At 42.8% G+C, this 22,713-nt stretch overlaps 13 non-coding genes across 13 annotated transcripts; all 13 read right to left on the bottom strand.

Annotated features, from left to right (window-relative positions):
* Positions 1-2,191: 2,191 nt before the first annotated feature.
* Positions 2,192-2,265, bottom strand: TRNAI-AAU (transfer RNA isoleucine (anticodon AAU)). Its single transcript has one exon. It is a non-coding gene; the product is annotated as a tRNA-Ile (tRNA).
* A 726-nt stretch (positions 2,266-2,991) lies between these two features.
* On the bottom strand, positions 2,992-3,065 carry TRNAI-AAU (transfer RNA isoleucine (anticodon AAU)). The gene has a single exon. It is a non-coding gene; the product is annotated as a tRNA-Ile (tRNA).
* Positions 3,066-4,539: 1,474 nt separating this feature from the next.
* On the bottom strand, positions 4,540-4,613 carry TRNAI-GAU (transfer RNA isoleucine (anticodon GAU)). The gene has a single exon. It is a non-coding gene; the product is annotated as a tRNA-Ile (tRNA).
* Positions 4,614-5,289: 676 nt separating this feature from the next.
* TRNAI-AAU (transfer RNA isoleucine (anticodon AAU)) lies at positions 5,290-5,363 on the bottom strand. The gene has a single exon. It is a non-coding gene; the product is annotated as a tRNA-Ile (tRNA).
* A 2,292-nt stretch (positions 5,364-7,655) lies between these two features.
* Positions 7,656-7,729, bottom strand: TRNAI-AAU (transfer RNA isoleucine (anticodon AAU)). Its single transcript has one exon. It is a non-coding gene; the product is annotated as a tRNA-Ile (tRNA).
* Positions 7,730-8,455: 726 nt separating this feature from the next.
* TRNAI-AAU (transfer RNA isoleucine (anticodon AAU)) lies at positions 8,456-8,529 on the bottom strand. The gene has a single exon. It is a non-coding gene; the product is annotated as a tRNA-Ile (tRNA).
* Positions 8,530-10,003: 1,474 nt separating this feature from the next.
* On the bottom strand, positions 10,004-10,077 carry TRNAI-GAU (transfer RNA isoleucine (anticodon GAU)). Its single transcript has one exon. It is a non-coding gene; the product is annotated as a tRNA-Ile (tRNA).
* Positions 10,078-10,753: 676 nt separating this feature from the next.
* Positions 10,754-10,827, bottom strand: TRNAI-AAU (transfer RNA isoleucine (anticodon AAU)). The gene has a single exon. It is a non-coding gene; the product is annotated as a tRNA-Ile (tRNA).
* A 1,575-nt stretch (positions 10,828-12,402) lies between these two features.
* Positions 12,403-12,476, bottom strand: TRNAY-AUA (transfer RNA tyrosine (anticodon AUA)). The gene has a single exon. It is a non-coding gene; the product is annotated as a tRNA-Tyr (tRNA).
* A 2,304-nt stretch (positions 12,477-14,780) lies between these two features.
* Positions 14,781-14,854, bottom strand: TRNAI-AAU (transfer RNA isoleucine (anticodon AAU)). The gene has a single exon. It is a non-coding gene; the product is annotated as a tRNA-Ile (tRNA).
* A 1,470-nt stretch (positions 14,855-16,324) lies between these two features.
* Positions 16,325-16,398, bottom strand: TRNAI-AAU (transfer RNA isoleucine (anticodon AAU)). The gene has a single exon. It is a non-coding gene; the product is annotated as a tRNA-Ile (tRNA).
* A 3,878-nt stretch (positions 16,399-20,276) lies between these two features.
* TRNAI-AAU (transfer RNA isoleucine (anticodon AAU)) lies at positions 20,277-20,350 on the bottom strand. Its single transcript has one exon. It is a non-coding gene; the product is annotated as a tRNA-Ile (tRNA).
* Positions 20,351-21,027: 677 nt separating this feature from the next.
* On the bottom strand, positions 21,028-21,101 carry TRNAI-AAU (transfer RNA isoleucine (anticodon AAU)). Its single transcript has one exon. It is a non-coding gene; the product is annotated as a tRNA-Ile (tRNA).
* Between the last annotated feature and the right edge of the window lie 1,612 nt (positions 21,102-22,713).

Below are 22,713 nucleotides of genomic sequence, written 5' to 3'. Positions count from 1 at the left end.
AACCCTTATCCTAACAACAACCTAAAGAAAAACTACATGTGATCTGAAGGAAATTCATGAATATGACAATTATCTTCAAACTGACTTGTAGCCTGCATCACATTTAAGTAGAACTGGGACAAAGAAGGTTAAATGCATCTCATTGGTCATTTCCCACAGCAGTACTGACCTGTGACCATTTATGGACTGCTGCTTCCAACAAAACAGTAAACTTGTCATAGTAAATCTAAAGCTGTGGGTGGGAATTCTGCATCAATCTAATGCTTCTGCAGACATTTTTCCCAAATTGACAAAGTGGCCAATACAGGGATCATATACGCTAACTTGGCGTTATTAGCACCATGCTCAGTCAGAAAAAGTATGCCTTCTGACTAGAGCATAGGAGGGAGGCCAGTTGCAGGGCGGAGTTTTCTTCCCTTGAAAGAAAATGCCTAACTCATTCACAAATACAGCCCTTATCCTCACAACAACATTGGTTATGTCCCGCAGCAGTACTGACCCGTGACCATGTATGCACAGCTGCTTCCAACAAAACAGCAATCTTGTGTTAGTAACTCTAAAGCTGTGAGTGCCAATTCTGCATCAATCTCATGCTTCTGCAGAAATATTTCCCAAAATGCCAAATACGGGGATCGAACCCGTGACCTTGGCGTTATTAGCACCACGCTCTAACCGGCCAGCTGAGAGTCCTATTTCTGACTGGAGCATAAGAGGGAGGCCAGTTGCAGGGGGATTTTTTCTTCCATTGGAAAAAAAATGCCTAACTCATTCACACATAAAACCCTTATCCTCACAACAACCTAAAGAAAAACTACATGTGATCTGAAGGAAATTCATGAATATGACAATTATCTTCAAACTGACTTGTAGCCTGCATCACATTTAAGTAGAACTGGGACAAAGAAGGTTAAATGCATCTCATTGGTCATTTCCCACAGCAGTACTGACCTGTGACCATTTATGGACTGCTGCTTCCAACAAAACAGTAAACTTGTCATAGTAAATCTAAAGCTGTGGGTGGGAATTCTGCATCAATCTAATGCTTCTGCAGACATTTTTCCCAAATTGACAAAGTGGCCAATACAGGGATCATATACGCTAACTTGGCGTTATTAGCACCATGCTCAGTCAGAAAAAGTATGCCTTCTGACTAGAGCATAGGAGGGAGGCCAGTTGCAGGGCGGAGTTTTCTTCCCTTGAAAGAAAATGCCTAACTCATTCACAAATACAGCCCTTATCCTCACAACAACATTGGTTATGTCCCGCAGCAGTACTGACCCGTGACCATGTATGCACAGCTGCTTCCAACAAAACAGCAATCTTGTGTTAGTAACTCTAAAGCTGTGAGTGCCAATTCTGCATCAATCTCATGCTTCTGCAGAAATATTTCCCAAAATGCCAAAGTGGCCAATACGGGGATCGAACCCGTGACCTTGGCGTTATTAGCACCACGCTCTCACCGGCCAGCTGAGAGTCCTGTTTCTGACTGGAGCATAAGAGGGAGGCCAGTTGCAGGGGGATTTTTTCTTCCATTGGAAAAAAAATGCCTAACTCATTCACAAATAAAACCCTTATCCTCACAACAACCTAAAGAAAAACTACATGTGATCTGAAGGAAATTCATGAATATGACAATTATCTTCAAACTGACTTGTAGCCTGCATCACATTTAAGTAGAACTGGGACAAAGAAGGTTAAATGCATCTCATTGGTCATTTCCCACAGCAGTACTGACCTGTGACCATTTATGGACTGCTGCTTCCAACAAAACAGTAAACTTGTCATAGTAAATATAAAGCTGTGGGTGGGAATCCTGCATCAATCTAATGCTTCTGCAGACATTTTTCCCAAATTGACAAAGTGGCCAATACAGGGATCAAATACGCTAACTTGGCGTTATTAGCACCATGCTCAGTCAGAAAAAGTATGCCTTCTGACTGGAGCATAGGAGGGAGGCCAGTTGCAGGGGGGAGCTTTCTTCCCTTGAAAGAAAATGCCTAACTCATTCACAAATACAGCCCTTATCCTCACAACAACATTGGTTATGTCCCGCAGCAGTACTGACCCGTGACCATGTATGCACAGCTGCTTCCAACAAAACAGCAATCTTGTGTTAGTAACTCTAAAGCTGTGAGTGCCAATTCTGCATCAATCTCATGCTTCTGCAGAAATATTTCCCAAAATGACAAAGAGGCCAATACGGGGATCGAACCCGTGACCTTGGCGTTATTAGCACCACGCTCTAACCAACTGAGCTAACCAACCAGCTGAGAGTCTTGTTTCTGACTGGAGCATAAGAGGGAGGCCAGTTGCAGGGGGATTTTTTCTTCCCTTGGAAAAAAAATGCCTAAGTCATTCACACATAAAACCCTTATCCTCACAACAACCTAAAGAAAAACTACATGTGATCTGAAGGAAATTCATGAATATGACAATTATCTTCAAACTGACTTGTAGCCTGCATCACATTTAAGTAGAACTGGGACAAAGAAGGTTAAATGCATCTCATTGGTCATTTCCCACAGCAGTACTGACCTGTGACCATTTATGGACTGCTGCTTCCAACAAAACAGCAAACTTGTCATAGTAAATCTAAAGCTGTGGGTGGGAATTCTGCATCAATCTCATGCTTCTGCAGAAATATTTCCCAAATTGACAAAGTGACCAATACTGGGATCAAATTCGCTAACTTGGCGTGATTAGCACCATGCTCAGTCAGAAAAAGTATGCCTTCTGACTGGAGCATAGGAGGGAGGCCAGTTGCAGGGGGTAGTTTTCTTCCCTTGAAAGAAAATGCCTAACTCATTCACAAATACAACCCTTATCCTCACAACAACATTGGTTATGTCCCGCAGCAGTACTGACCCGTGACCATGTATGCACAGCTGCTACCAACAAAACAGCAATCTTGTGTTAGTAACTCTAAAGCTGTGAGTGCCAATTCTGCATCAATCTCATGCTTCTGCAGAAATATTTCCCAAAATGACAAAGTGGCCAATACGGGGATCGATCCCGTGACCTTGGCGTCATTAGCACCACGCTCTAACCAACTGAGCTAACCGGCCAGCTGAGAGTCTTTTTCCCTTGGAAAAAAAATGCCTAACTCATTCACACATAAAACCCTTATCCTCACAACAACCTAAAGAAAAACTACATGCGATCTGAAGGAAATTCATGAATATGACAATTATCTTCAAACTGACTTGTAGCCTGCATCACATTTAAGTAGAACTGGGACAAAGAAGGTTAAATGCATCTCATTGGTCATTTCCCACAGCAGTACTGACCTGTGACCATTTATGGACTGCTGCTTCCAACAAAATAGCAAACTAGTCATAGTAAATCTAAAGCTGTGGGTGGGAGTTCTGCATCAATCTCATGCTTCTGCAGAAATATTTCCCAAATTGACAAAGTGGCGAATACTGGGATCAAATTCGCTAACTTGGCGTGATTAGCACCATGCTCAGTCAGAAAAAGTATGCCTTCTGACTGGAGCAAGGGAGGGAGGCCAGTTGCAGGGGGGAGTTTTCTTCCCTTGAAAGAAAATGCCTAACTCATTCACAAATAAAACCCTTATCCTCACAACAACATTGGTTATGTCCGCAGCAGTACTGACCCGTGACTATGTATGCACAGCTGCTTCCAACAAAACAGCAATCTTGTGTTAGTAACTCTAAAGCTGTGAGTGCCAATTCTGCAACAATCTCATGCTTCTGCAGAAATATTTCCCAAAATGACAAAGAGGCCAATACGGGGATCGAACCCGTGACCTTGGCGTTATTAGCTCCACACTCTAACCAACTGAGCTAACCAACCAGCTGAGAGTCTTGTTTCTGACTGGAGCATAAGAGGGAGGCCAGTTGTAGGGGGATTTTTTCTTCCCTTGGAAAAAAAATGCCTAAGTCATTCACACATAAAACCCTTATCCTCACAACAACCTAAAGAAAAACTACATGTGATCTGAAGGAAATTCATGAATATGACAATTATCTTCAAACTGACTTGTAGCCTGCATCACATTTAAGTAGAACTGGGACAAAGAAGGTTAAATGCATCTCATTGGTCATTTCCCACAGCAGTACTGACCTGTGACCATTTATGGACTGCTGCTTCCAACAAAAGAGGAAACTAGTCATAGTAAATCTAAAGCTGTGGGTGGGAATTCTGCATCAATCTCATGCTTCTGCAGAAATATTTCCCAAATTGACAAAGTGACCAATACTGGGATCAAATTCGCTAACTTGGCGTGATTAGCACCATGCTCAGTCAGAAAAAGTATGCCTTCTGACTGGAGCATAGGAGGGAGGCCAGTTGCAGTGGGTAGTTTTCTTCCATTGAAAGAAAATGCCTAACTCATTCACAAATACAACCCTTATCCTCACAACATTGGTTATGTCCCGCAGCAGTACTGACCCGTGACCATGTATGCACAGCTGCTACCAACAAAACAGCAATCTTGTGTTAGTAACTCTAAAGCTGTGAGTGCCAATTCTGCATCAATCTCATGCTTCTGCAGAAATATTTCCCAAAATGACAAAGTGGCCAATACGGGGATCGAACCCGTGACCTTGGCGTTATCAGCACCACGCTCTAACCAACTGAGCTAACCGGCCAGCTGAGAGTCTTTTTCCCTTGGAAAAAAAATGCCTAACTCATTCACACATAAAACCCTTATCCTCACAACAACCTAAAGAAAAACTACATGCGATCTGAAGGAAATTCATGAATATGACAATTATCTTCAAACTGACTTGTAGCCTGCATCACATTTAAGTAGAACTGGGACAAAGGAGGTTAAATGCATCTCATTGGTCATTTCCCACAGCAGTACTGACCTGTGACCATTTATGGACTGCTGCTTCCAACAAAATAGCAAACTAGTCATAGTAAATCTAAAGCTGTGGGTGGGAGTTCTGCATCAATCTCATGCTTCTGCAGAAATATTTCCCAAATTGACAAAGTGGCCAATACTGGTATCAAATTCACTAACTTGGCGTGATTAGCACCATGCTCATTCAGAAAAAGTATGCCTTCTGACTGGAGCATAGGAGGGAGGCCAGTTGCAGGGGGGAGTTTTCTTCCCTTGAAAGAAAATGCCTAACTCATTCACAAATACAGCCCTTATCCTCACAACAACATTAGTTATGTCTGCAGCAGTACTGACCCATGACTATGTATGCACAGCTGTTCCAACAAAACAGCAATCTTGTGTTAGTAACTCTAAAGCTGTGAGTGCCAATTCTGCATCAATCTCATCCTTCTGCAGAAATATTTCCCAAAATGACAAAGTGGCCAATACGGGGATCGAACCCGTGACCTTGGAGTTATTAGCACCACGCTCTAACCAACTGAGCTAACCGGCCAGCTGAGAGTCTCATTTCTGACTGGAGCATAAGAGGGAGGCCAGTTGCAGGGGGATTTTTTCTTCCCTTGGAAAAAAAATGCCTAAGTCATTCACACATAAAACCCTTATCCTAACAACAACCTAAAGAAAAACTACATGTGATCTGAAGGAAATTCATGAATATGACAATTATCTTCAAACTGACTTGTAGCCTGCATCACATTTAAGTAGAACTGGGACAAAGAAGGTTAAATGCATCTCATTGGTCATTTCCCACAGCAGTACTGACCTGTGACCATTTATGGACTGCTGCTTCCAACAAAACAGTAAACTTGTCATAGTAAATCTAAAGCTGTGGGTGGGAATTCTGCATCAATCTAATGCTTCTGCAGACATTTTTCCCAAATTGACAAAGTGGCCAATACAGGGATCATATACGCTAACTTGGCGTTATTAGCACCATGCTCAGTCAGAAAAAGTATGCCTTCTGACTAGAGCATAGGAGGGAGGCCAGTTGCAGGGCGGAGTTTTCTTCCCTTGAAAGAAAATGCCTAACTCATTCACAAATACAGCCCTTATCCTCACAACAACATTGGTTATGTCCCGCAGCAGTACTGACCCGTGACCATGTATGCACAGCTGCTTCCAACAAAACAGCAATCTTGTGTTAGTAACTCTAAAGCTGTGAGTGCCAATTCTGCATCAATCTCATGCTTCTGCAGAAATATTTCCCAAAATGCCAAATACGGGGATCGAACCCGTGACCTTGGCGTTATTAGCACCACGCTCTAACCGGCCAGCTGAGAGTCCTATTTCTGACTGGAGCATAAGAGGGAGGCCAGTTGCAGGGGGATTTTTTCTTCCATTGGAAAAAAAATGCCTAACTCATTCACACATAAAACCCTTATCCTCACAACAACCTAAAGAAAAACTACATGTGATCTGAAGGAAATTCATGAATATGACAATTATCTTCAAACTGACTTGTAGCCTGCATCACATTTAAGTAGAACTGGGACAAAGAAGGTTAAATGCATCTCATTGGTCATTTCCCACAGCAGTACTGACCTGTGACCATTTATGGACTGCTGCTTCCAACAAAACAGTAAACTTGTCATAGTAAATCTAAAGCTGTGGGTGGGAATTCTGCATCAATCTAATGCTTCTGCAGACATTTTTCCCAAATTGACAAAGTGGCCAATACAGGGATCATATACGCTAACTTGGCGTTATTAGCACCATGCTCAGTCAGAAAAAGTATGCCTTCTGACTAGAGCATAGGAGGGAGGCCAGTTGCAGGGCGGAGTTTTCTTCCCTTGAAAGAAAATGCCTAACTCATTCACAAATACAGCCCTTATCCTCACAACAACATTGGTTATGTCCCGCAGCAGTACTGACCCGTGACCATGTATGCACAGCTGCTTCCAACAAAACAGCAATCTTGTGTTAGTAACTCTAAAGCTGTGAGTGCCAATTCTGCATCAATCTCATGCTTCTGCAGAAATATTTCCCAAAATGCCAAAGTGGCCAATACGGGGATCGAACCCGTGACCTTGGCGTTATTAGCACCACGCTCTCACCGGCCAGCTGAGAGTCCTGTTTCTGACTGGAGCATAAGAGGGAGGCCAGTTGCAGGGGGATTTTTTCTTCCATTGGAAAAAAAATGCCTAACTCATTCACAAATAAAACCCTTATCCTCACAACAACCTAAAGAAAAACTACATGTGATCTGAAGGAAATTCATGAATATGACAATTATCTTCAAACTGACTTGTAGCCTGCATCACATTTAAGTAGAACTGGGACAAAGAAGGTTAAATGCATCTCATTGGTCATTTCCCACAGCAGTACTGACCTGTGACCATTTATGGACTGCTGCTTCCAACAAAACAGTAAACTTGTCATAGTAAATATAAAGCTGTGGGTGGGAATCCTGCATCAATCTAATGCTTCTGCAGACATTTTTCCCAAATTGACAAAGTGGCCAATACAGGGATCAAATACGCTAACTTGGCGTTATTAGCACCATGCTCAGTCAGAAAAAGTATGCCTTCTGACTGGAGCATAGGAGGGAGGCCAGTTGCAGGGGGGAGCTTTCTTCCCTTGAAAGAAAATGCCTAACTCATTCACAAATACAGCCCTTATCCTCACAACAACATTGGTTATGTCCCGCAGCAGTACTGACCCGTGACCATGTATGCACAGCTGCTTCCAACAAAACAGCAATCTTGTGTTAGTAACTCTAAAGCTGTGAGTGCCAATTCTGCATCAATCTCATGCTTCTGCAGAAATATTTCCCAAAATGACAAAGAGGCCAATACGGGGATCGAACCCGTGACCTTGGCGTTATTAGCACCACGCTCTAACCAACTGAGCTAACCAACCAGCTGAGAGTCTTGTTTCTGACTGGAGCATAAGAGGGAGGCCAGTTGCAGGGGGATTTTTTCTTCCCTTGGAAAAAAAATGCCTAAGTCATTCACACATAAAACCCTTATCCTCACAACAACCTAAAGAAAAACTACATGTGATCTGAAGGAAATTCATGAATATGACAATTATCTTCAAACTGACTTGTAGCCTGCATCACATTTAAGTAGAACTGGGACAAAGAAGGTTAAATGCATCTCATTGGTCATTTCCCACAGCAGTACTGACCTGTGACCATTTATGGACTGCTGCTTCCAACAAAACAGCAAACTTGTCATAGTAAATCTAAAGCTGTGGGTGGGAATTCTGCATCAATCTCATGCTTCTGCAGAAATATTTCCCAAATTGACAAAGTGACCAATACTGGGATCAAATTCGCTAACTTGGCGTGATTAGCACCATGCTCAGTCAGAAAAAGTATGCCTTCTGACTGGAGCATAGGAGGGAGGCCAGTTGCAGGGGGTAGTTTTCTTCCCTTGAAAGAAAATGCCTAACTCATTCACAAATACAACCCTTATCCTCACAACAACATTGGTTATGTCCCGCAGCAGTACTGACCCGTGACCATGTATGCACAGCTGCTACCAACAAAACAGCAATCTTGTGTTAGTAACTCTAAAGCTGTGAGTGCCAATTCTGCATCAATCTCATGCTTCTGCAGAAATATTTCCCAAAATGACAAAGTGGCCAATACGGGGATCGATCCCGTGACCTTGGCGTCATTAGCACCACGCTCTAACCAACTGAGCTAACCGGCCAGCTGAGAGTCTTTTTCCCTTGGAAAAAAAATGCCTAACTCATTCACACATAAAACCCTTATCCTCACAACAACCTAAAGAAAAACTACATGCGATCTGAAGGAAATTCATGAATATGACAATTATCTTCAAACTGACTTGTAGCCTGCATCACATTTAAGTAGAACTGGGACAAAGAAGGTTAAATGCATCTCATTGGTCATTTCCCACAGCAGTACTGACCTGTGACCATTTATGGACTGCTGCTTCCAACAAAATAGCAAACTAGTCATAGTAAATCTAAAGCTGTGGGTGGGAGTTCTGCATCAATCTCATGCTTCTGCAGAAATATTTCCCAAATTGACAAAGTGGCGAATACTGGGATCAAATTCGCTAACTTGGCGTGATTAGCACCATGCTCAGTCAGAAAAAGTATGCCTTCTGACTGGAGCAAGGGAGGGAGGCCAGTTGCAGGGGGGAGTTTTCTTCCCTTGAAAGAAAATGCCTAACTCATTCACAAATAAAACCCTTATCCTCACAACAACATTGGTTATGTCCGCAGCAGTACTGACCCGTGACTATGTATGCACAGCTGCTTCCAACAAAACAGCAATCTTGTGTTAGTAACTCTAAAGCTGTGAGTGCCAATTCTGCAACAATCTCATGCTTCTGCAGAAATATTTCCCAAAATGACAAAGAGGCCAATACGGGGATCGAACCCGTGACCTTGGCGTTATTAGCTCCACACTCTAACCAACTGAGCTAACCAACCAGCTGAGAGTCTTGTTTCTGACTGGAGCATAAGAGGGAGGCCAGTTGTAGGGGGATTTTTTCTTCCCTTGGAAAAAAAATGCCTAAGTCATTCACACATAAAACCCTTATCCTCACAACAACCTAAAGAAAAACTACATGTGATCTGAAGGAAATTCATGAATATGACAATTATCTTCAAACTGACTTGTAGCCTGCATCACATTTAAGTAGAACTGGGACAAAGAAGGTTAAATGCATCTCATTGGTCATTTCCCACAGCAGTACTGACCTGTGACCATTTATGGACTGCTGCTTCCAACAAAAGAGGAAACTAGTCATAGTAAATCTAAAGCTGTGGGTGGGAATTCTGCATCAATCTCATGCTTCTGCAGAAATATTTCCCAAATTGACAAAGTGACCAATACTGGGATCAAATTCGCTAACTTGGCGTGATTAGCACCATGCTCAGTCAGAAAAAGTATGCCTTCTGACTGGAGCATAGGAGGGAGGCCAGTTGCAGTGGGTAGTTTTCTTCCATTGAAAGAAAATGCCTAACTCATTCACAAATACAACCCTTATCCTCACAACATTGGTTATGTCCCGCAGCAGTACTGACCCGTGACCATGTATGCACAGCTGCTACCAACAAAACAGCAATCTTGTGTTAGTAACTCTAAAGCTGTGAGTGCCAATTCTGCATCAATCTCATGCTTCTGCAGAAATATTTCCCAAAATGACAAAGTGGCCAATACGGGGATCGAACCCGTGACCTTGGCGTTATCAGCACCACGCTCTAACCAACTGAGCTAACCGGCCAGCTGAGAGTCTTTTTCCCTTGGAAAAAAAATGCCTAACTCATTCACACATAAAACCCTTATCCTCACAACAACCTAAAGAAAAACTACATGCGATCTGAAGGAAATTCATGAATATGACAATTATCTTCAAACTGACTTGTAGCCTGCATCACATTTAAGTAGAACTGGGACAAAGGAGGTTAAATGCATCTCATTGGTCATTTCCCACAGCAGTACTGACCTGTGACCATTTATGGACTGCTGCTTCCAACAAAATAGCAAACTAGTCATAGTAAATCTAAAGCTGTGGGTGGGAGTTCTGCATCAATCTCATGCTTCTGCAGAAATATTTCCCAAATTGACAAAGTGGCCAATACTGGTATCAAATTCACTAACTTGGCGTGATTAGCACCATGCTCATTCAGAAAAAGTATGCCTTCTGACTGGAGCATAGGAGGGAGGCCAGTTGCAGGGGGGAGTTTTCTTCCCTTGAAAGAAAATGCCTAACTCATTCACAAATACAGCCCTTATCCTCACAACAACATTAGTTATGTCTGCAGCAGTACTGACCCATGACTATGTATGCACAGCTGTTCCAACAAAACAGCAATCTTGTGTTAGTAACTCTAAAGCTGTGAGTGCCAATTCTGCATCAATCTCATCCTTCTGCAGAAATATTTCCCAAAATGACAAAGTGGCCAATACGGGGATCGAACCCGTGACCTTGGAGTTATTAGCACCACGCTCTAACCAACTGAGCTAACCGGCCAGCTGAGAGGCATATTTCTGACTGGAGCATAAGAGGGAGGCCAGTTGCAGGGGGACTTTTTCTTCCCTTGGAAAAAAAAATGCCTAACTCATTCACACATAAAACCCTTATCCTCACAACAACCTAAAGAAAAACTACATGTGATCTGAAGGAAATTCATGAATATGCCAATTATCTTCAAACTGACTTGTAGCCTGCATCACATTTTAGTAGAACTGGGACAAAGAAGGTTAAATGGATCTCATTGGTCATTAGTAACTCTAAAGCTGTGAGTGCCAATTCTGCATCAATCTCATGATTCTGCAGAAATATTTCCCAAAATGACAAAGTGCCCAATACGGGGATCAAACCCGTAACCATGGCGTTATTAGCACCATGCTCTAACCAACTGAGCTAACCGGCCAGCTGAGAGTCCTGTTTCTGACTGGCGCATAAGAGGGAGGCCAGTTGCAGGGGTATTTTTTCTTCCCTTGGAAAAAAATGCCTAACTCATTCACACATAAAACCCTTATCCTCACAACAACCTAAAGAAAAACTACATGTGATCTGAAGGAAATTCATGAATATGACAATTATCTTCAAACTGACTTGTAGCCTGCATCACATTTAGGTAGAACTGGGACAAAGAAGGTTTAATGCATCTCATTGGAAGTCCCGCAGCAGTACTGACCCGTGACCATTTATGGACTGCTGCTTGTAACAAAACAGCAAAATAGTCTTAGTAAATCTAAAGCTGTGGGTGGGAATTCTGCATCAATCTCATGCTTCTGCAGAAATATTTCCCATATTGACAAAGTGGCCAATACTGGGATCAAATTCGCTAACTTGGCGTGATTAGCACCATGCTCAGTCAGAAAAAGTATGCCTTCTGACTGGAGCATAGGAGGGAGGCCAGTTGCAGGGGGATTTTTTCTAACCTTGGAAAAAAAATGCCTAACTCATTCACACATACAACCCTTATCCTCACAACAACCTAAAGAAAAACTACATGTGATCTGAAGGAAATTCATGAATATTACAATTATCTTCAAACTGACTTGTGGCCTGCATCACATTTAAGTAGAACTGGGACAAAGAAGGTTAAATGCATCTCATTGGAAGTGCCGCAGCAGTACTGACCCGTGACCATTTATGGAATGCTGCTTGAAACAAAACAGCAAACTAGTCATAGTAAATCTAAAGCTGTGGGTGGGAATTCTGCATCAATCTCATGCTTCTGCAGAAATATTTCCCAAATTGACAAAGTGGCCAATGCTGGGATCAAATTCGCTAACATGGCGTGATTAGCACCATGCTCAGTCAGAAAAAGTACGCCTTCTGACTGGAGCATAGGAGGGAGGCCAGTTGCGGGGGGGAGTTTACTTCCCTTGAAAGAAAATGCCTAACTCATTCACAAATACAACCCTTATCCTCACAACAACATTGGTTATGTCCCGCAGCAGTACTGACCCGTGACCATGTATGCACAGCTGCTTCCAACAAAACAGCAATCTTGTGTTAGTAATTCTAATGCTGTCGGTGCCAATTCTGCATCAATCTCATGCTTCTGCAGAAATATTTCCCAAAATGACAAAGTGGCCAATACAGGGATCGAACCCATGACCTTTGCTTTATTAGCACCACGCTCTAACCAACTGAGCTAACCGGCCAGCTGAGAGCCGTGTTTCTGAGTGGAGCATAAGAGGGAGGCCAGTTGCAGGGGGGAGTTTACTTCCCTTGAAAGAAAATGCCTAACTCATTCACAAATCCAACCGTTATCCTCACAACAACATTGGTTATGTCCCGCAGCAGTACTGACCCGTGACCATTTATGGACTGCTGCTTGAAACAAAACAGCAAACTAGTCATAGTAAATCTAAAGCTGTGGGTGGGAATTCTGCATCAGTCTCATGCTTCTGCAGAAATATTTCCCAAATTGACAAAGTGGCCAATACTGGGATCAAATTCGCTAACTTGGCGTGATTAGCACCATGCTCAGTCAGATAAAGTGACTGGAGCATAAGAGGGAGGCCAGTTGCAGGGGGATTTTTTCTTCCCTTGGAAAAAAAATGCCTAACTCATTCACACATACAACCCTTATCCTCACAACAATCTAAAGAAAAACTCCATGTGATCTGAAGGAAATTCATGAATATTACAATTATCTTCAAACTGACTTGTGGCCTGCATCACATTTAAGTAGAACTGAGACAAAGAAGGTTAAATGCATCTCATTGGTCATTTCCCACAGCAGTACTGACCTGTGACCATTTATGGACTGCTGCTTCCAACAAAACAGTAAACTTGTCATAGTAAATCTAAAGCTGTGGGTGGGAATTCTGCATCAATCTAATGCTTCTGCAGACATTTTTCCCAAATTGACAAAGTGGCCAATACAGGGATCAAATACGCTAACTTGGCGTTATTAGCACCATGCTCAGTCAGAAAAAGTATGCCTTCTGACTGGAGCATAGGAGGGAGGCCAGTTGCAGGGGGGAGTTTTCTTCCCTTGAAAGAAAATGCCTAACTCATTCACAAATACAGCCCTTATCCTCACAACAACATTGGTTATGTCCCGCAGCAGTACTGACCAGTGACCATGTATGCACAGCTGCTTCCAACAAAACAGCAATCTTGTGTTAGTAACTCTAAAGCTGTGAGTGCCAATTCTGCATCAATCTCATGCTTCTGCAGAAATATTTCCCAAAATGACCAAGTGGCCAATACGGGGATCGAACCCGTGACCTTGGCGTTATTAGCACCACGCTCTAACCGGCCAGCTGAGAGTCCTGTTTCTGACTGGAGCATAAGAGGGAGGCCAGTTGCAGGGGGATTTTTTCTTCCATTGGAAAAAAAATGCCTAACTCATTCACACATAAAACCCTTATCCTCACAACAACCTAAAGAAAAACTACATGTGATCTGAAGGAAATTCATGAATATGACAATTATCTTCAAACTGACTTGTAGCCTGCATCACATTTAAGTAGAACTGGGACAAAGAAGGTTAAATGCATCTCATTGGTCATTTCCCACAGCAGTACTGACCTGTGACCATTTATGGACTGCTGCTTCCAACAAAACAGTAAACTTGTCATAGTAAATCTAAAGCTGTGGGTGGGAATTCTGCATCAATCTCATGCTTCTGCAGAAATATTTCCCAAATTGACAAAGTGACCAATACTGGGATCGAACCCGTGACCTTGGCGTCATTAGCACCACGCTCTAACCAACTGAGCTAAACGGGCAGCTGAGAGTCGTTTTCCCTTGGAAAAAAAATGCCTAACTCATTCACACATAAAACCCTCATCCTCACAACAACCTAAAGAAAAACTAAATGTGATCTGAAGGAAATTCACGAATATGACAATTATCTTCAAACTGACTTGTAGCCTGCATCACATTTAAGTAGCACTGGGACAAAGAAGGTTAAATGCATCTCATTGGTCATTTCCCACAGCAGTGGGACAAAGAAGGTTAAATGCATCTCATTGGTCATTTCCCACAGCAGTACTGACCTGTGACCATTTATGGACTGCTGCTTCCAACAAAACAGCAAACTAGTCATAGTAAATCTAAAGCTGTGGGTGGGATTTCTGCATCAATCTCATGCTTCTGCAGAAATATTTCCCAAATTGACAAAGTGACCAATACTGGGATCAAATTCGCTAACTTGGCGTGATTAGCACCATGCTCATTCAGAAAAAGTATGCCTTCTGACTGGAGCATAGGAGGGAGGCCAGTTGCAGGGGGTAGTTTTCTTCCCTTGAAAGAAAATGCCTAACTCATTCACAAATACAACCCTTATCCTCACAACAACATTGGTTATGTCCCGCAGCAGTACTGACCCGTGACCATGTATGCACAGCTGCTACCAACAAAACAGCAATCTTGTGTTAGTAACTCTAAAGCTGTGAGTGCCAATTCTGCATCAATCTCATGCTTCTGCAGAAATATTTCCCAAAATGACAAAGTGGCCAATACGAGGATCGAACCCGTGACCTTGGCGTCATTAGCACCACGCTCTAACCAACTGAGCTAACCGGCCAGCTGAGAGTCGTTTTCCCTTGGAAAAAAAATGCCTAACTCATTCACACATAAAACCCTTATCCTCACAACAACCTAAAGAAAAACTACATGCGATCTGAAGGAAATTCATGAATATGACAATTATCTTCAAACTGACTTGTAGCCTGCATCACATTTAAGTAGAACTGGGACAAAGAAGGTTAAATGCATCTCATTGGTCATTTCCCACAGCAGTACTGACCTGTGATCATTTATGGACTGCTGCTTCCAACAAAATAGCAAACTAGTCATAGTAAATCTAAAGCTGTGGGTGGGAGTTCTGCATCAATCTCATGCTTCTGCAGAAATATTTCCCAAATTGACAAAGTGGCGAATACTGGGATCAAATTCGCTAACTTGGCGTGATTAGCACCATGCTCAGTCAGAAAAAGTATGCCTTCTGACTGGAGCAAGGGAGGGAGGCCAGTTGCAGGGGGGAGTTTTCTTCCCTTGAAAGAAAATGCCTAACTCATTCACAAATACAACCCTTATCCTCACAACAACATTGGTTATGTCCGCAGCAGTACTGACCCGTGACTATGTATGCACAGCTGCTTCCAACAAAACAGCAATCTTGTGTTAGTAACTCTAAAGCTGTGAGTGCCAATTCTGCAACAATCTCATGCTTCTGCAGAAATATTTCCCAAAATGACAAAGTGGCCAATACGAACCCATGACCTTGGCGTTATTAGCACCACGCTCTAACCAACTGAGCTAACCGGCCAGCTGAGAGACTCATTTCTGACTGGAGCATAAGAGGGAGGCCAGTTGCAGGGGGATTTTTTCTTCCCTTGGAAAAAAAATGCCTAAGTCATTCACACATAAAACCCTTATCCTCACAACAACCTAAAGAAAAACTACATGTGATCTGAAGGAAATTCATGAATATGACAATTATCTTCAAACTGACTTGTAGCCTGCATCACATTTAAGTAGAACTGGGACAAAGAAGGTTAAATGCATCTCATTGGTCATTTCCCACAGCAGTACTGACCTGTGACCATTTATGGACTGCTGCTTCCAACAAAACAGTAAACTTGTCATAGTAAATCTAAAGCTGTGGGTGGGAATTCTGCATCAATCTAATGCTTCTGCAGACATTTTTCCCAAATTGACAAAGTGGCCAATACTGGGATCAAATTCGCTAACTTGGCATGATTAGCACCATGCTCAGTCAGAAAAAGTATGCCTTCTGACTGGAGCAAGGGAGGGAGGCCAGTTGCAGGGGGGAGTTTTCTTCCCTTGAAAGAAAATGCCTAACTCATTCACAAATACAGCCCTTATCCTCACAACAACATTGGTTATGTCCCGCAGCAGTACTGACCCGTGACCATGTATGCACAGCTGCTTCCAACAAAACAGCAATCTTGTGTTAGTAACTCTAAAGCTGTGAGTGCCAATTCTGCAACAATCTCATGCTTCTGCAGAAATATTTCCCAAAATGACAAAGTGGCCAATACGGGGATCGAACCCGTGACCTTGGCGTTATTAGCACCACGCTCTAACCAACTGAGCTAACCGGCCAGCTGAGAGTCTCATTTCTGACTGGAGCATAAGAGGGAGGCCAGTTGCAGGGGGATTTTTTCTTCCCTTGGAAAAAAAATGCCTAAGTCATTCACACATAAAACCCTTATCCTAACAACAACCTAAAGAAAAACTACATGTGATCTGAAGGAAATTCATGAATATGACAATTATCTTCAAACTGACTTGTAGCCTGCATCACATTTAAGTAGAACTGGGACAAAGAAGGTTAAATGCATCTCATTGGTCATTTCCCACAGCAGTACTGACCTGTGACCATTTATGGACTGCTGCTTCCAACAAAACAGTAAACTTGTCATAGTAAATCTAAAGCTGTGGGTGGGAATTCTGCATCAATCTAATGCTTCTGCAGACATTTTTCCCAAATTGACAAAGTGGCCAATACAGGGATCATATACGCTAACTTGGCGTTATTAGCACCATGCTCAGTCAGAAAAAGTATGCCTTCTGACTAGAGCATAGGAGGGAGGCCAGTTGCAGGGCGGAGTTTTCTTCCCTTGAAAGAAAATGCCTAACTCATTCACAAATACAGCCCTTATCCTCACAACAACATTGGTTATGTCCCGCAGCAGTACTGACCCGTGACCATGTATGCACAGCTGCTTCCAACAAAACAGCAATCTTGTGTTAGTAACTCTAAAGCTGTGAGTGCCAATTCTGCATCAATCTCATGCTTCTGCAGAAATATTTCCCAAAATGCCAAATACGGGGATCGAACCCGTGACCTTGGCGTTATTAGCACCACGCTCTAACCGGCCAGCTGAGAGTCCTATTTCTGACTGGAGCATAAGAGGGAGGCCAGTTGCAGGGGGATTTTTTCTTCCATTGGAAAAAAAATGCCTAACTCATTCACACATAAAACCCTTATCCTCACAACAACCTAAAGAAAAACTACATGTGATCTGAAGGAAATTCATGAATATGACAATTATCTTCAAACTGACTTGTAGCCTGCATCACATTTAAGTAGAACTGGGACAAAGAAGGTTAAATGCATCTCATTGGTCATTTCCCACAGCAGTACTGACCTGTGACCATTTATGGACTGCTGCTTCCAACAAAACAGTAAACTTGTCATAGTAAATCTAAAGCTGTGGGTGGGAATTCTGCATCAATCTAATGCTTCTGCAGACATTTTTCCCAAATTGACAAAGTGGCCAATACAGGGATCATATACGCTAACTTGGCGTTATTAGCACCATGCTCAGTCAGAAAAAGTATGCCTTCTGACTAGAGCATAGGAGGGAGGCCAGTTGCAGGGCGGAGTTTTCTTCCCTTGAAAGAAAATGCCTAACTCATTCACAAATACAGCCCTTATCCTCACAACAACATTGGTTATGTCCCGCAGCAGTACTGACCCGTGACCATGTATGCACAGCTGCTTCCAACAAAACAGCAATCTTGTGTTAGTAACTCTAAAGCTGTGAGTGCCAATTCTGCATCAATCTCATGCTTCTGCAGAAATATTTCCCAAAATGCCAAAGTGGCCAATACGGGGATCGAACCCGTGACCTTGGCGTTATTAGCACCACGCTCTCACCGGCCAGCTGAGAGTCCTGTTTCTGACTGGAGCATAAGAGGGAGGCCAGTTGCAGGGGGATTTTTTCTTCCATTGGAAAAAAAATGCCTAACTCATTCACACATAAAACCCTTATCCTCACAACAACCTAAAGAAAAACTACATGTGATCTGAAGGAAATTCATGAATATGACAATTATCTTCAAACTGACTTGTAGCCTGCATCACATTTAAGTAGAACTGGGACAAAGAAGGTTAAATGCATCTCATTGGTCATTTCCCACAGCAGTACTGACCTGTGACCATTTATGGACTGCTGCTTCCAACAAAACAGTAAACTTGTCATAGTAAATCTAAAGCTGTGGGTGGGAATCCTGCATCAATCTAATGCTTCTGCAGACATTTTTCCCAAATTGACAAAGTGGCCAATACAGGGATCAAATACGCTAACTTGGCGTTATTAGCACCATGCTCAGTCAGAAAAAGTATGCCTTCTGACTGGAGCATAGGAGGGAGGCCAGTTGCAGGGGGGAGCTTTCTTCCCTTGAAAGAAAATGCCTAACTCATTCACAAATACAGCCCTTATCCTCACAACAACATTGGTTATGTCCCGCAGCAGTACTGACCCGTGACCATGTATGCACAGCTGCTTCCAACAAAACAGCAATCTTGTGTTAGTAACTCTAAAGCTGTGAGTGCCAATTCTGCATCAATCTCATGCTTCTGCAGAAATATTTCCCAAAATGACAAAGTGGCCAATACAGGGATCGAACCCGTGACCTTGGCGTTATTAGCACCACGCTCTAACCGGCCAGCTGAGAGTCCTGTTTCTGACTGGAGCACAAGAGGGAGGCCAGTTGCATGGGGATTTTTTCTTCCATTGGAAAAAAAATGCCTAACTCATTCACACATAAAACCCTTATCCTCACAACAACCTAAAGAAAAACTACATGCGATCTGAAGGAAATTCATGAATATGACAATTATCTTCAAACTGACTTGTAGCCTGCATCACATTTAAGTAGAACTGGGACAAAGAAGGTTAAATGCATCTCATTGGTCATTTCCCACAGCAGTACTGACCTGTGACCATTTATGGACTGCTGCTTCCAACAAAATAGCAAACTAGTCATAGTAAATCTAAAGCTGTGGGTGGGAGTTCTGCATCAATCTCATGCTTCTGCAGAAATATTTCCCAAATTGACAAAGTGGCCAATACTGGGATCAAATTCGCTAACTTGGCGTGATTAGCACCATGCTCAGTCAGAAAAAGTATGCCTTCTGACTGGAGCAAGGGAGGGAGGCCAGTTGCAGGGGGGAGTTTTCTTCCCTTGAAAGAAAATGCCTAACTCATTCACAAATACAACCCTTATACTCACAACAACATTGGTTATGTCCGCAGCAGTACTGACCCGTGACTATGTATGCACAGCTGCTTCCAACAAAACAGCAATCTTGTGTTAGTAACTCTAAAGCTGTGAGTGCCAATTCTGCAACAATCTCATGCTTCTGCAGAAATATTTCCCAAAATGACAAAGTGGCCAATACGGGGATCGAACCCGTGACCTTGGCGTTATTAGCACCACGCTCTAAGCAACTGAGCTATCCGACCAGCTGAGAGTCCTGTTTCTGACTGGAGCATAAGAGGGAGGCCAGTTGCAGGGGGATTTTTTCTTCCCTTGGAAAAAAAATGCCTAAGTCATTCACACATAAAACCCTTATCCTCACAACAACCTAAAGAAAAACTACATGTGATCTGAAGGAAATTCATGAATATGACAATTATCTTCAAACTGACTTGTAGCCTGCATCACATTTAAGTAGAACTGGGACAAAGAAGGTTAAATGCATCTCATTGGTCATTTCCCACAGCAGTACTGACCTGTGACCATTTATGGACTGCTGCTTCCAACAAAACAGCAAACTTGTCATAGTAAATCTAAAGCTGTGGGTGGGAATTCTGCATCAATCTCATGCTTCTGCAGAAATATTTCCCAAATTGACAAAGTGACCAATACTGGGATCAAATTCGCTAACTTGGCGTGATTAGCACCATGCTCAGTCAGAAAAAGTATGCCTTCTGACTGGAGCATAGGAGGGAGGCCAGTTGCAGGGGGTAGTTTTCTTCCCTTGAAAGAAAATGCCTAACTCATTCACAAATACAACCCTTATCCTCACAACAACATTGGTTATGTCCCGCAGCAGTACTGACCCGTGACCATGTATGCACAGCTGCTACCAACAAAACAGCAATCTTGTGTTAGTAACTCTAAAGCTGTGAGTGCCAATTCTGCATCAATCTCATGCTTCTGCAGAAATATTTCCCAAAATGACAAAGTGGCCAATACGGGGATCGATCCCGTGACCTTGGCGTCATTAGCACCACGCTCTAACCAACTGAGCTAACCGGCCAGCTGAGAGTCTTTTTCCCTTGGAAAAAAAATGCCTAACTCATTCACACATAAAACCCTTATCCTCACAACAACCTAAAGAAAAACTACATGCGATCTGAAGGAAATTCATGAATATGACAATTATCTTCAAACTGACTTGTAGCCTGCATCACATTTAAGTAGAACTGGGACAAAGAAGGTTAAATGCATCTCATTGGTCATTTCCCACAGCAGTACTGACCTGTGACCATTTATGGACTGCTGCTTCCAACAAAATAGCAAACTAGTCATAGTAAATCTAAAGCTGTGGGTGGGAGTTCTGCATCAATCTCATGCTTCTGCAGAAATATTTCCCAAATTGACAAAGTGGCGAATACTGGGATCAAATTCGCTAACTTGGCGTGATTAGCACCATGCTCAGTCAGAAAAAGTATGCCTTCTGACTGGAGCAAGGGAGGGAGGCCAGTTGCAGGGGGGAGTTTTCTTCCCTTGAAAGAAAATGCCTAACTCATTCACAAATAAAACCCTTATCCTCACAACAACATTGGTTATGTCCGCAGCAGTACTGACCCGTGACTATGTATGCACAGCTGCTTCCAACAAAACAGCAATCTTGTGTTAGTAACTCTAAAGCTGTGAGTGCCAATTCTGCAACAATCTCATGCTTCTGCAGAAATATTTCCCAAAATGACAAAGTGGCCAATACGGGGATCGAACCCGTGACCTTGGCGTTATTAGCACCACGCTCTAACCAACTGAGCTAACCGGCCAGCTGAGAGTCCTGTTTCTGACTGGAGCATAAGAGGGAGGCCAGTTGCAGGGGGATTTTTTCTTCCATTGGAAAAAAAATGCCTAAGTCATTCACACATAAAACCCTTATCCTCACAACAACCTAAAGAAAAACTACATGTGATCTGAAGGAAATTCATGAATATGACAATTATCTTCAAACTGACTTGTAGCCTGCAACACATTTAAGTAGAACTGGGACAAAGAAGGTTAAATGCATCTCATTGGTCATTTCCCACAGCAGTACTGACCTGTGACCATTTATGGACTGCTGCTTCCAACAAAACAGTAAACTTGTCATAGTAAATCTAAAGCTGTTGGTGGGAATTCTGCATCAATCTAATGCTTCTGCAGACATTTTTCCCAAATTGACAAAGTGGCCAATACAGGGATCAAATACGCTAACTTGGCGTTATTAGCACCATGCTCAGTCAGAAAAAGTATGCCTTCTGACTGGAGCATAGGAGGGAGGCCAGTTGCAGGGGGGAGTTTTCTTCCCTTGAAAGAAAATGCCTAACTCATTCACAAATACAGCCCTTATCCTCACAACAACATTGGTTATGTCCCGCAGCAGTACTGACCCGTGACCATGTATGCACAGCTGCTTCCAACAAAACAGCAATCTTGTGTTAGTAACTCTAAAGCTGTGAGTGCCAATTCTGCATCAATCTCATGCTTCTGCAGAAATATTTCCCAAAATGACAAAGTGGCCAATACGGGGATCGAACCCGTGACCTTGGCGTTATTAGCACCACGCTCTAACCGGCCAGCTGAGAGTCCTGTTTCTGACTGGAGCATAAGAGGGAGGCCAGTTTCAGGGGGATTTTTTCTTCCATTGGAAAAAAAATGCCTAACTCATTCACACATAAAACCCTTATCCTCACAACAACCTAAAGAAAAACTACATGTGATCTGAAGGAAATTCATGAATATGACAATTATCTTCAAACTGACTTGTAGCCTGCATCACATTTAAGTAGAACTGGGACAAAGAAGGTTAAATGCATCTCATTGGTCATTTCCCACAGCAGTACTGACCTGTGACCATTTATGGACTGCTGCTTCCAACAAAACAGTAAACTTGTCATAGTAAATCTAAAGCTGTGGGTGGGAATTCTGCATCAATCTAATGCTTCTGCAGACATTTTTCCCAAATTGACAAAGTGGCCAATACAGGGATCAAATACGCTAACTTGGCGTTATTAGCACCATGCTCAGTCAGAAAAAGTATGCCTTCTGACTGGAGCATAGGAGGGAGGCCAGTTGCAGGGGGGAGTTTTCTTCCCTTGAAAGAAAATGCCTAACTCATTCACAAATACAGCCCTTATCCTCACAACAACATTGGTTATGTCCCGCAGCAGTACTGACCCATGACCATGTATGCACAGCTGCTTCCAACAAAACAGCAATCTTGTGTTAGTAACTCTAAAGCTGTGAGTGCCAATTCTGCATCAATCTCATGCTTCTGCAGAAATATTTCCCAAAATGACAAAGTGGCCAATACAGGGATCGAACCCGTGACCTTGGCGTTATTAGCACCACGCTCTAACCGGCCAGCTGAGAGTCCTGTTTCTGACTGGAGCACAAGAGGGA

This window comes from Ambystoma mexicanum, chromosome 1p (genome assembly GCF_040938575.1).
Source record: "Ambystoma mexicanum isolate Mex_15411 chromosome 1p, UKY_AmexF1_1, whole genome shotgun sequence".
Lineage (NCBI taxonomy): Eukaryota > Metazoa > Chordata > Amphibia > Caudata > Ambystomatidae > Ambystoma > Ambystoma mexicanum.
The sequence above is the reverse complement of the archived record's forward strand: the minus strand, read 5'-3'. Positions and strand labels throughout refer to the sequence as shown.